The following is a 13,632-nucleotide window of genomic DNA, read 5'->3' as shown; positions in this document are numbered from 1 at the left end:
TCATTGATAATCATACAAATCTTTCGATAATTATTCAAATCTTTTGATAATCATACACATCTTTTGATTCGCAGCATGGTTCTTTGATAGAAACAATTAATATACCGTAATCCGAAACGAATAATAATGAATTAATAAGCTTAAAGCATCAAGATGTGTCTGTTTTTGAGACGTTTTTACATATTTCTCATGAAGCATAATTTATGTTCAAAACATTTCAAGATTTATATGCTTACCTAAACTCACACAGTTTTAGGACTATGTTTAAACATGGCTAAACATATTTGCTGACGTGATATCGGATTCAATACCAAAGCATGAAACATTTGGCAAGTGACTTCTTCTATAGCATTGTGTAGAGTAATGCCTATCCAGAGAATCTGGGACATGAAAACTGTTGAGGAGGTAATTAATTATTATTTAGCCCGTTTCCTAATACGATTCAGTCTCCCTTTTTTTTAATTAGGAGTATATACGTGTAGAATTGTGTTTCTTGTGAAGGTGCATGTATATATATATATATATATATATATATATATATATATATATATATATATATATACGGAGAGTTTACGAAAAATAAACAAAAGATGAAGACAGGTGGTGTACAAAACAAACAGATGTATTAGCATAACGCTCAGGAATAGAAAAAGTCTTTTACGTTTCGAGCGTACGCTCTTCTATATATATATATATATATATATATATATACATATGCATGGGTGGGTGTGTTGTTATGTGTCTATTTTTGTGCCTTTTTGTCATCGTCATCGTAACTTAGGAGTTCGGCACGGAGAAGTACAAAACTGGATTTCTTCGACTAAACCCCGGAATGGCTGCAGTCTGGTGAATGTTGCAATTTTGTAACAAAACATTGTAAATGGCTGCAATTTACTTTTAAAAGTATTGTACCAGGTTAGACATACTGAATCTAAACGGAAAAGAATTCGATTCTCTGATGTTACAAATTACTTTAATGTGTCTCACATCTGAATACACTTGTATATTTGGTTTGTTAATGCTATTAGAATATCATTGCTTGTATATCGAGGTTGTGTTTGCGGGATTGTGTTTGCTTCTTCCCTTGTGTGTGAATGCGTATTTGTGTCTTCAGTTTGCCATGTGCTTGTAGGCCCGAAGCCTAGTGATACAGAGTATCAGACCAAAATCTCTTGCGACTGAAGACTTTTATACATATACGTAAATACACACATAAATACATATTCAAATACGCATATACAAACGCAACACATACATACGTACATAAACATATATGTGTACGTTCTCTCTCTGTCTCCATATCTCTCTGTCTATAAAAATATATATATATACACAATATATATAGAACGCATATATACATATATATATATGCATGTATGTATGTATATATTTATATATATATATATATATATATATATATATATATATATATATATATATATATACATACACAACACTCATGTGTGTGTGTGTATACACATATACTTAGCAGTGTTTGTACATACATATTTACGCAACCCATAATGCTTATGCATTATAAATGGAAGTAATTAATTTTTCTCTAAAGGAATGATAAGACAATGCTTAATCACGCTATATAAATATTAAGAATATTTATCATGTTAAAGATTTAAAGAGCACGAACAAAAAAAAATGACTGGGTGATAAAGTAAGATTTACGACAAAACAGTTCATTCATTCTTGCACACGCCTATCTCTTTCAGTTGTCCTTGCCATTCTATTCCATTATCGTTGAGTAAATTTTTAAAGATCAAGTGTTATGGAAAGTCATAAAATATATCAAACACAAATGCAAGACTAGTAACTCTGTCTGCTGAGATGAAGTAAGTTTCCTGCGATATTTCACTTGTAAGGAAATCGTCTCCGCTCTATGTTTCTGTCAAGATTTCAATTTTCGCGTCATCTTATCTTATGCTATTGCAGTGGAAGTAAATTAAAATATTTTCCCATTTGAATATTGGCATTTAGCACGAAGCTTTTGTCAGATTATGGTTTTTTGCGTTCTATTCTCTAGCATAATTTCTGAAAACAATACAATAATCTACTGAATCCTTGTTATTATTATTTATAGTCTATGATTCCCTCAAACTTTTAAATCATAAAGAGGAAAGAAAAACCGTAAAAACAACCGAAGCAAAGTGAATGAAATTAGATAAATGAGAATGAGTATATGAACAATGATGGATGAAAATGAGTAAAAGTATTGAAGATTTAAATCATCTGACGCCAATCTGACTTGAAAATGACGGTCCATTGTATATTTTGATATACAGAATTATATATTTATGAGTGAAAGGTTATTTTAAAAGGACAATTGTGAAGGCAGAAGCCATATCTTTTCTTCTGACGTTAATAGCCTCTGCTTGTAATACAAGCATCAGGTCAAAGATATTTTTTATTTTATTTATAATTGTATATACGTTATATATATGTGCGTATATATATATATATATATATATATATATATATATATAAATATACACACACACATATATATATACATATGTATATATGTATATATGGATATATATTACACACATATGTTTGTTTATATACGCTCAGACAGACACACACACATACATATATATGCATATGCATATAAAGGAATTTATATAAATAGTGTGGGTACACATATATGCGTGGTGACGTTCTCCAAGACGACCATTTATTCGTGTGTGTCTATGTGTGTCTGTAGTGCAGCAATTCATATGCTTTTGTTGCTTCTTCTGTTTCAGATTCTCCTTAACTGAGAAAAATAAGTGTCTGTAACTCGGTATATTCTTTCTACTGAATATTTCAGAAATGTGAATTGTTCAACAAACGAAACACGAAATGATAGTGATCCTGTCAAAACGAAACGAATATGTTTCTGAATGAATAATGATATTCTGATAAACGATGTTTAAGTTTTCTGCCTCGTACCACGGAATCGTTTTTGGCTTTATGTATTATATATGCTTTTTGCTCTATTCTCTATTGAAATTATGCAACAAAAATATTCCTGAAGATTAAAGAAATCTCGTGAAAACTATGCCTAAACAGACAACACACACACACACACACACCAACAAGTGTGTCTCCATACACAAACCCACAAACGCATACATTTATTCTTTTGTCAGTTTACAGATTACGCATGAAAAACTGCTTACATGTAAAATTATTTTTCTACACGCTAACGTCGGCTTATACAAAAAATGCAAGGAACAAAAAATCTATGCGATAGATTGTTGGAAATCGCACTGTAAATAATTCGATTCATATACACAAAGTACTGCATCATTCTACTGTATTAAAAGATACCAGCTCTTTTTCAGTGAAATATCTGGTTGCTGTGTTATTAAGATGTCTACAGTCAGCCTACACTGAGAAGGACCATGAAGGATTGTGTTCCAGTATGTCTTCGAAAGGTACAACTTAATTTTCGGAATCTATTTTTAGGATTACATAGCATGATTTCAGAGAATTTTGTCCCTGTTTCCAGAATATCACGTCACGGCGACCCTCATATTAGCTTCTATAAATCCCAGCGCGGAGTTGTATCAAATATAAAAAAGTTTTGTTTAAAAGACTATAGAATGAAGTCAGAAACCGTGTGCCTTTCCTTACACTATCCACTGCATGAAATACAAGTAACGAGTCAAGTATTTTGAGGTGTTGACTCACATTCAAGTTTCACATTTTCCATCGTTTCATCTTACCTAGACCAAAAAATTGTCTTCACGGTGGAAAGCGATGTAGATATATTTTTATATTATAACACCTAAATATTGCGTCAAAATGCGTCTCGAAAGGAAAAAGTTGACCGCTGGCCATAGGACACGGGACTATCAAATGTCTATCATGTTTCTAGAAAATGTCGGTTCGTGTTGTGCGGTCAGCCTTCGACTTTCCATCCATCCAAGATTATTTTTAACTAAATATTTACGCGTAAATATTTATTTGGTTTATCTAATACCAGTTACACCATTTAAAAGTTTTGCATTGTATCCACAATGTTTCTGCATTGAATCTTTTCAATTTCAATACAGAGGTAACATGAACAAAAGTCTAACCGGTTTGGGCTTCTATCGCTTCCAGACTTTGTTTTAAGATACGATCATGGTACAAGATATTTACAAAATTATAACTGCCGAAAACCTAAGTCATACACAAAAAGATGTCGTCCAAATGCCACGTACTTGTTGCTGTTGTTGTTGTTGTAAAATAAGCTCAGTTTAATCCGCACACACTTTAAAATGCATGACCAAGTCGTCAGGCTGTTGCACACAGGATCCCACGATGCAGGTTTCAATTTCTGAATCGGATAGTGCTATGTGTTCTTGAACAAAAGACTGCGGCTCATGTTGTTCTGCGACCACTTCAACACGTAACCTGTGGTATACTGTGCCCCTGTACAGGCAACGGTGATTCGGTGCACAGAGCGAGCTAATATTCTGCACAAAAAAAATTTCCCCTATGAACAAATCATGTCTGCAGTTTGTTCAGTAAGGCATTACAAAACCATCTTTCTCGGACCACGTGACACATCCATCCAATCCGCATTCAGTAAACTAATGATAATTGGCGTTATCGATCTGTTCAAACCATCCATTTTTTAAAGCAAGGAAATAATTTAAAATTTCCAGTTTCAATTTTGAGTCATTATTAACATTTAAGGAATTATTAATAGTTATTTCTAGAAACAAAATCTGCCGCTCTGATGCAGTATCATCATCTTCGGAGGGTACTTTATTGCGGTATAAATATTTATTTCTTTATTTCCCACCATAGGCGAAACATAGAGGTGACAAACAAGGGTAGACAAAGGAATTAAGTCAATTACATCGACCCCAGTGCAGAACTGGTACTTATTTTATCAATGATGAAAGGCAAAGTCGAGATCGGCGGAATTTGAACTCAGAACGTAACGTCAGACGAAATATGGTGAGCATTTTACCCGGTGTGCTAACGGTTCTGCCAGCTCGGCGCCCTATTGGTTTTAAATATTGCGCTTTTATACCCTCAAATGAATACATATAATAACAAAATTTGATGAGAATTGTCCCTGCCATTATCGGTTTCCGATTTGTTTCTTATTAAAGAAGTAAGGATATATTTACCTTGTATCCATCTATGTTATAAATGTTAGCTGAGAGTTGGTCCAGTGCAGAACAGAACGTTGTGTAATTGTGAAATGGAGATAATTTCGCATTGCTCTATAATAGCTAAGTTTATATTAAACACTGTGTAGTCGTATCATTAATGTTACCTGTCTGATGGGTTGTCCATAATGTCATCGGGTGGAGTCGTGAGTTTCTAGGAAACATATATTTCCCATGAGACCAGTTTACAAAGCCGAAATCAGCGAATTGCTACTACAACTTTATCGTTCCTTCTCCAACTGTCGTATCTACGACAACGAACGGTGCCTAAAACAAATGGAGGAAAAGTGGCACATATTAACACGTCATGTACGCCAGCAACAAACAAGATACATATATAATAATACATATATATACATATATATATATATATTATATATATATATATATATATATATATATATATATATATATAATATATATATATGTGTGTGTATAAGGTTAAAAGGAACACACGAGTTGATATATATGAAAAAACCAGTAAAAAATAGAAAATCTAAAATAATTTTATAGTGAACATTTCAGTACCGGTTTTCGTCATTTTGAGACCTTTTCAACTGTAACGATTAAATAATTAAATTTAGAAAAATTAGAAGAAAAGTTTTCTTAAAAGAATATTTCTATAGTAGTGTTCAGATTTAAGTGGCATTCTGCCTTTCTCTGACTCCCTTGTTTGCACTTGTGTGTTCGAGGTAGTTGTGAGTTCTTGGTAGGGTAGTAGAGGGAAGGCTGGTGAGGAAATGGGGGTGGGAGAATCTGGGAGTGCCCTGATGGTCGTATTTTGAATGGTCAGTGCGGCTGGCAGTCTCAGTTCAATTCAGGAGAATATTTATATTGACAGGCTTGTTTATAGAATTAGCGTAGGTGTTATACTAAAAAACATTAGTGACAACTTAAGGGGTAGGGGGTGGAAGAAGAGAAGAAGAAGAAGAAGAAGAAAAGGAGAAGGAGAAGTGATGGTGATGGTGGTGATGATTATGACGACGATGATGATGATAACGATGATGATGAAGAAGAAGAAGGAGGAGAAGGAGAAGAGGTGGTGATGATGGTGGCGATGATGATGACGCCGATGATGATGATAACGATGATGATGAAGAAGAAGAAGAAGAAAAAAACAGAGAAGGGAAATATGAATGGGTGTAAATAAGCTATGAAGGGCCTGATTAGTAATGGATTATATGGAGTGTAAGTATTTGTTTGTGTATATATATTTTTTTCTTTTATTCTAAAGTTGAGGTATATTAATTGTTTGTCGTAGACCCGTTAAGAAGTGGCTTGTATTTTGTAATAAAGAAATTTTCTTTACTTATTCGTTGACTCGAGGTTGTATCTTAACGGGTCTACGACAAACAATTAATATACCTCAACTTTAGAATAAAAGAAAAAAATATATATACACACACAAATACTACACTCCATAAATCCATTACTAATCAGCCCCTTCATAGCTATATTTACACCATTTCATATTCTCCCTTCTCTGTTTTTTTCTTCTTCTTCTTCTTCATCTCACATCGTTATCATCATCATCGGCGTCATCATCATCGCCACCATCATCACCACCATCTTCTCCTTCTCCTCCTTCTTCTTCTTCATCATCGTTATCATCATCATCGTCGTCATAATCACCACCACCACCATCACCATCATCTTCTCCTTCTCCTTCTTCTTCTTCTTCTTCTTCTTCTTCTTCTTCTTCTTCTTCTTCTTCTTCTCCACCCCCTACCCCTTAAGTTTGTCACTAATGTTTTTTAGTATAACACCTACGCTAATTCTATAAACAAGCCTGTCAATATAAATATTCTCCTGCCAGCCGCCACTGACCATTCAAAATACGACCATCAGGGCACTCCCAGATTCTCCCACCCCCATTTCCTCACCAGCCTTCCTCTACTACCCTACCAAGAACTCACAACTACCTCGAACACACAAGTGCAAACAAGGGAGTCAGAGAAAGGCAGAATGCCACTTAAATCTGAACACTACTATAGAAATATTCTTTTAAGAAAACTTTTCTTCTAATTTTTCTAAATTTATTATTTAATCGTTACAGTTGAAAAGGTCTCAAATGACCGAAACCGGTACTGAATGTTCACTATAAAATTATTTTAGCATTTTCTATTTTTTACTTGTTTTTTCATATATATATAAAGAGAGAGAGACAGAAATAGACACATACATACCTTCTGTATTCTTCTGCAGCACAGCTTTCAGAGGTTTTAGTCGGACAAATCGACACAAAAACGTACTTTTTGTAATGCCTGGTACATATTTCATCAGTCTCTTTTGATGACACGCTGTGCTATGGGGACGTAAAGACACCGACACCGGGTACCAAATAGTATTTAGGGATAAAAGCAAACACACATACACATAAATATGAGGGGTTTTCCTTCAGTTTCCGTCTACCAAATCCACTCACAAGGCTTTGGTCGGCCAGAGGCAATAGCAGAAGACACTTGCTCAAGAGGCAACGCAGTGGGACTCAACCCAAAACCATGTGGTTGGGAAGGAAGATTCTTATCACACAGCCACGCCTACACCTGTATAATATATACATACATACATATACATAGGCAAGACCTGTATCGCTAGATGTATGTCGGAATCTGGTGTCACTCCTTCAGATTGTAAAAGAGAAATATTTGTAAAAGAATATTACTGGTTGTTTGCTAAGTAGCTTGCTAACCAACCACATGGTTCCGGGTTCAGTTCGACTCTGTGGCACCCACCTTGGGCAAGTGTCTTCTAATAGCAAATAGCATCGGGGCGACCAAAGCATTGTGAGTGGATTTGGTAGACAGAAACAGAAAGTAGCCCGTCGTATATATATCTAATATATAGTGACCACTCTCTTATATTTATTTTAATATATATATATATATATATATATATATATAATATATATGCGTGTGTGTGTGTTTGTTTCTTTGTGTAAGTGTGTGTGTGTGTGTATGTTTGTACGTCTGTGTTTGCCCCCACCATCCATCGCTTGACAACCGATGTTGATATGTTTACGTCCCCGTAACTTCGCGCTTCGGCAAAATGACTGATAGAGTAAGTACTAGGCATACAAAGAATAAGCCCTGGGGTCGATTTATTCGACTAAAGGCATTGCTCCAGGACGGCTGCAATGAAATAACTGAAACAAATAAATGAATAAAAGAATATTTACCTATTTCTTTATTACCCACAAGGGACTAAACATAGAGGGGACGAAGAAGGACAGACATATGTATTAAGTCGATTACATCGACCCCAGTGCGTAACTGGTGCTTAATTTATCGACCCCGAAAGGATAAAAGGCAAAGTCGACCTCGGTGGAATTTGAACTCACAACGTAACGGCAGACGAAATAACGCTTAGCATTTCGCCCGGCGCGCTAACGATTCTGCCAGCTCGCCGCCTTAAATGAATAAAAGAATATTTACCGTTTATAGAATCTATCCAGTCACATACATTAAGTCCGAGCAACACGTGTGAGTGAAAGCATTGCCAAATATGACGCTCTAAAAATACGCCATAACTATTCTATTCTCAACCATTATGAGACTCAGCATTGCTACTAGGTTATAAAACAAGTCATTTCATCACGTGGAGAATCTCATCACTTACGTAAGAGAATATGACATTTTAGGAGCAGTGTAGGGTATTATATTTATAGTTACCCGTATTGCTATCCTTTTGAAAAATGATCGATTTGCCACTTGAAGATAACAGAATTTACTATTGAGAATTTTGAATATGTGATCTACGTAAATTCGTTGGTTATTTACATAACTTATTTCCATATCAGTTGAAGCATAACAGCGAACAGGGTGAACAACGTTACCACAAGAAAGGATTAAATATTAAATGTTTAACAGACAACACTTAATATTCCTCCCCTCAACTCTATTGGGATATTGAGTCATCTCGACATGCAGTTACGTATTTGTATATATATATATATATATATATATATATATATATATATATATATAAAAAAACAATCAATACAGCTATCAATTTTATTCTATTTTTGTCAATATAATACCCTACGAATCTATATGGACATCTATCATGCTTGCTCAGCATATATATATATATATATAATATATATATATATATATATATATATATATATATGTATGTATGTATCATAACGCATGTATGTACGTATTATAACCTACATGTATATTTATGTATGCATATATAACAAATTCTGTTATTTTATCGACAACAGAGATCAAAGTAAGAGTAGGACTGGTTGTGGGAAATTTATTCTGAAAGTCTTCCGATCCTGCCCTCGTATGTATTTTCATAAGATCATTTGATAATGCCTATACAATAGAATATATATCGCATAAATCAATAAGAAATATATCAGCTATTATTTTGCGTTGCGAAAAAACCATAATATTTCGGAGAGGTATAAAGTCGATTAAAACTTTACTTACACTTTTACCGGTTTCAGTCATTAGATTACGACCATGACAGAGTAACGCCTTCTAGGATTTCAACGAATGACCCCTGAATAGCACTACTTAGTTTTGTCCGTTGTATTTGTCGAATCGCTAGGTCAAATGTAAAGACTGTAGACTACATATGTTACTTCAGTCTTCGAATTCAATATCACGCAAGCTCATGCTTGTAAAACAACACAGGCTTACACTGTATCCACTGCATTCGAATGTATTTTCCCGTCTATCTGTCTGTCTGTCTGCCTATCTATCTATGCATCTGTTGTAAAATATAGGTATTGGGTGGGGATGCTATTGACTTCCGTACAGTTTCTATATCTCAAATTTCGCCATAGTATATATTGACCGGATAATGCTGCGGCAGGGGCAATTCGGGAATGCTTCGGTAGGGACACTTCTGGAAGGGGCAATTCAGTAGAATTCAGCTAAATGTGAACTTGTTGCATACCAATCCCCTTCAGAATCATAATGCAAGCCACCTTTCTTTCATTATCTTCTTTTTCGACTGTGTAGATTACAGCCTGAGGTTATTGACAATGAGTGCTTACTGCAATGACCAGACAAACGGATGGTTATGCTATAACCGGAACAATTATAAAGCAAACATATACAACAGTGACCAAGTAATATGTGTTTCAACGATATCATTAAGCCTTTACGATTCCAAGCTTCCTTATTTCCGTAGATAGCAGATTTTATTTGAGTGCCAACATTTGGAATTTTCAAGAATTTTGAGACTAATTAGTTCGCTTGTCATATTCTGAGGCAACCTCTCCTAAACATTTCTTAAAATACATTAAGTCATTTATTCCGATATAAACACAAACTAGGCGGCGAGGCGGTGGAATCGTTACTGAGCCTTGTAAAAGCATAGCAGTATTTCGCCCGTCTTTGCGTTCCCAATTGAAATTTCGCGGAGATCCACTTTGCTTTATAATATTTCGGGATGGATAAAATATGTACTAGTGGAATACTAGGGTCGGTGTAATCGACTTAACCCAACCCCAGAAGTTGCTGGCCATGAGACCAAATTCGAATCTAATAGATCTATCAATTTTATTCTATATATGTTTGTATATATATGTATATATATATATGTTTGTGTGTGTTTGTGATTTACGAGTTGTAGATTATTGAGAGTGGGGAGTTGCTAAATTTTGTCGACTACAGTGGGATAAAAGTAAACGTACGTGTCACAGGATTTGAACATGGAGAATAAAGTTCAGGAAAGAAAACCAACGCAATTTATCTCACACGACGCTTTTACAGTTCTTTAAGCTTATCGAATTTTGTTAATAAATGCAAAATTATAAGACCAGATATTTTGTAGTAAATTATGGGGATACGTTAAAATCCATACCAGCAGTACTGTTGTATATATATATATATATATATATATATATACAGGGAGAGAGAGAGAGAGAGAGAGAGAGAGATTGAAATATATGTGCAACAACACTGCAGAAACTGTTTATTGTAAGGAGCAGAATATTTTTAATACCATTTTATCCAACGTATTCATGATGCACGATTGCATATCAATCATATTTAGGATTCCGTATAAATTCACGAAAGGAAAGCGTTAAAAAGAAATACAACAAGCGACTCACTATGTTGTTTAAAAGGGACACAGTAAACGGTTGAAGGGAAAGGAAAAGAAGCGAAACAGGATGAGAAAAATGGAAATTGGGAAACATTATTATCTATATTATCAATATGGAAGGGGCATACAGTTATATTAAAGCACGATAGTGAAAATACCTGTAAAGATAGGGCTTTATAAAGTGGAATTTATGGATAGTTTATGTACCGATCAGGTTTTTGCTTTCCCTTTCGGTTGGGGGTATTTTTTCCTGGATGGAATGTTTTATATACAATCACATGTGTACATGTAGGCACTCATATACAAATTTTGTACCAAAACATGGGTCTATGCATATATATATATATATATATATATATATGTATATATATATATATATGTATGTATGTATATTCACGCACACATACATAAATACATGCATAAATACATTTACGTGTATATGAATACAACTGTATACATATATGCATATATGTATGTATACCTACATATCTATAGACATGTGCAGATTAGTCTCCATATGCAACTGCATTAGTGTTTGTAAACGCATGTGTATATATATATTCATGCACGTCTAGTATTCTCAATATATGTCACGTGTATTTTTGGGGGGTTATTATCATTTGCAAATACACACACACATGCGAAAATAATGTTATATTTATGGTAAGGGTACATTTATAAGTATATGCAAGTATATACATGTGCATATTTCTATGTATATGTGTTCATGAATATATGTCTATAAATATGTATATGATGGCCGACTCTCCTACGATTATCTTTAAACAGTATCTGATTTTATTCATTGTTTTTGTTTTAGGATTTTTTTTGTTTTTGTTTTTATATAGCGTCATATTTATTGTATTCACACGAACTTCTTTCGATAAGTGTCCTAAAATATTATACATTGGCACAGATGATGTTATCTCTTGCTGTTTTATGTCATAATTTTTTTCTTTTTTTTAATATCAATAAAAATCTCATCTGAACTTGTTATGAAAGAGATAGTGTGAGATACAAACAGTTAAAAATTATATAAGGTACAATGAATAAGAGGATGGCAGAGACTTGCAGGAAGGCAACAAAAGGTAGCGATACACGAGAGAAGGAGATTAATAGAGAGGAGAGAGAGAATGAAATGATAAGAGAAAGTGAGTGTACACAGAAACATCACGCATATATATTTCTATATATGTATATATGCACGAACGTATGCGTGTTTGCATGTATGTATATGCATATATACATAATATATATATATATATATATATATATATATATAGACATACATGTACATATTTATATATATGTGTACGTGTGTATATATATATTTGTGTGTGTGTGAATATATATATACATATATATATTTTTGTATGTATGTATGCATGTATATTTGTACATATGCATGACGGGGGATAAAAAACATCTGACAATATAAGAAACGAGAATTTGGAGGAAAACCCAGAAATATTGCAGAAGGGATGAAAATTGCAGAACAGAGAGAGAGAGATAGGGACAGAAAAAGAGGTTGAGAAAGAGAGAGAGACAAAGAGGGAGGGAGAAACAAGAGAAAGAGATGGTGGCGATGGAGAAAGAAATATAGGAATTAGGTTGGGAGTAATAAAGAAAGAAATATATTCTTCTTTCTGTATTGATCAAACAAAAACTTTAGGTTAGGTTAGCTGTAAGTTTCCCATTTGAACAATTATCGGAATATTAACAAAAGTGAAAGAGGTATGTATATACATACATACATATATATATATATATATATATATATATATATATATATATATATATATAAATATATATATATATATACACATACATACATACACATACACACAACCACACACACACACACACACACATATATATATATATATATATATATATATATGTATATATATAAATCATGGTGAAGACCTAGAGCAACACCAAAAAAATTATAAAACAAATAATATGAGACAGCAATATGGGCTGAAAAAAATAAACAATAACAATAATAACAAAAATCGTTCAATTACCTCCCCCGAATATAATATCTCCATATATATTTCTATCTATATTTTACCCTCTTTTATTCATTTTTCATTTCATAAACGCTATCATTGATGGGTTACTTGTCAAGGAAACAATATGCCACCGGGTATGGCAAATAATATTCTATAACGGAAAATAGCTTTCAAATGTAAATAATACCAGTTATAATAAACATGTTACATCTGGAAGATGCTATATTAACTACAGCATTTTCCAATATACTATCAATATGTTAAGGTTTTGCAGGCAAGCACAGAAGATCCGCATCACTAGAGTATTGAAGTAACATCCATTATTTATGCTCATGTATGTATGCACATATATGTAGATATATAAATGAATGTGTAAACACACA

Source organism: Octopus sinensis, linkage group LG6 (assembly GCF_006345805.1).
Source record: "Octopus sinensis linkage group LG6, ASM634580v1, whole genome shotgun sequence".
Taxonomy (NCBI): domain Eukaryota; kingdom Metazoa; phylum Mollusca; class Cephalopoda; order Octopoda; family Octopodidae; genus Octopus; species Octopus sinensis.
Note: the sequence above shows the minus strand (reverse complement) of the source record.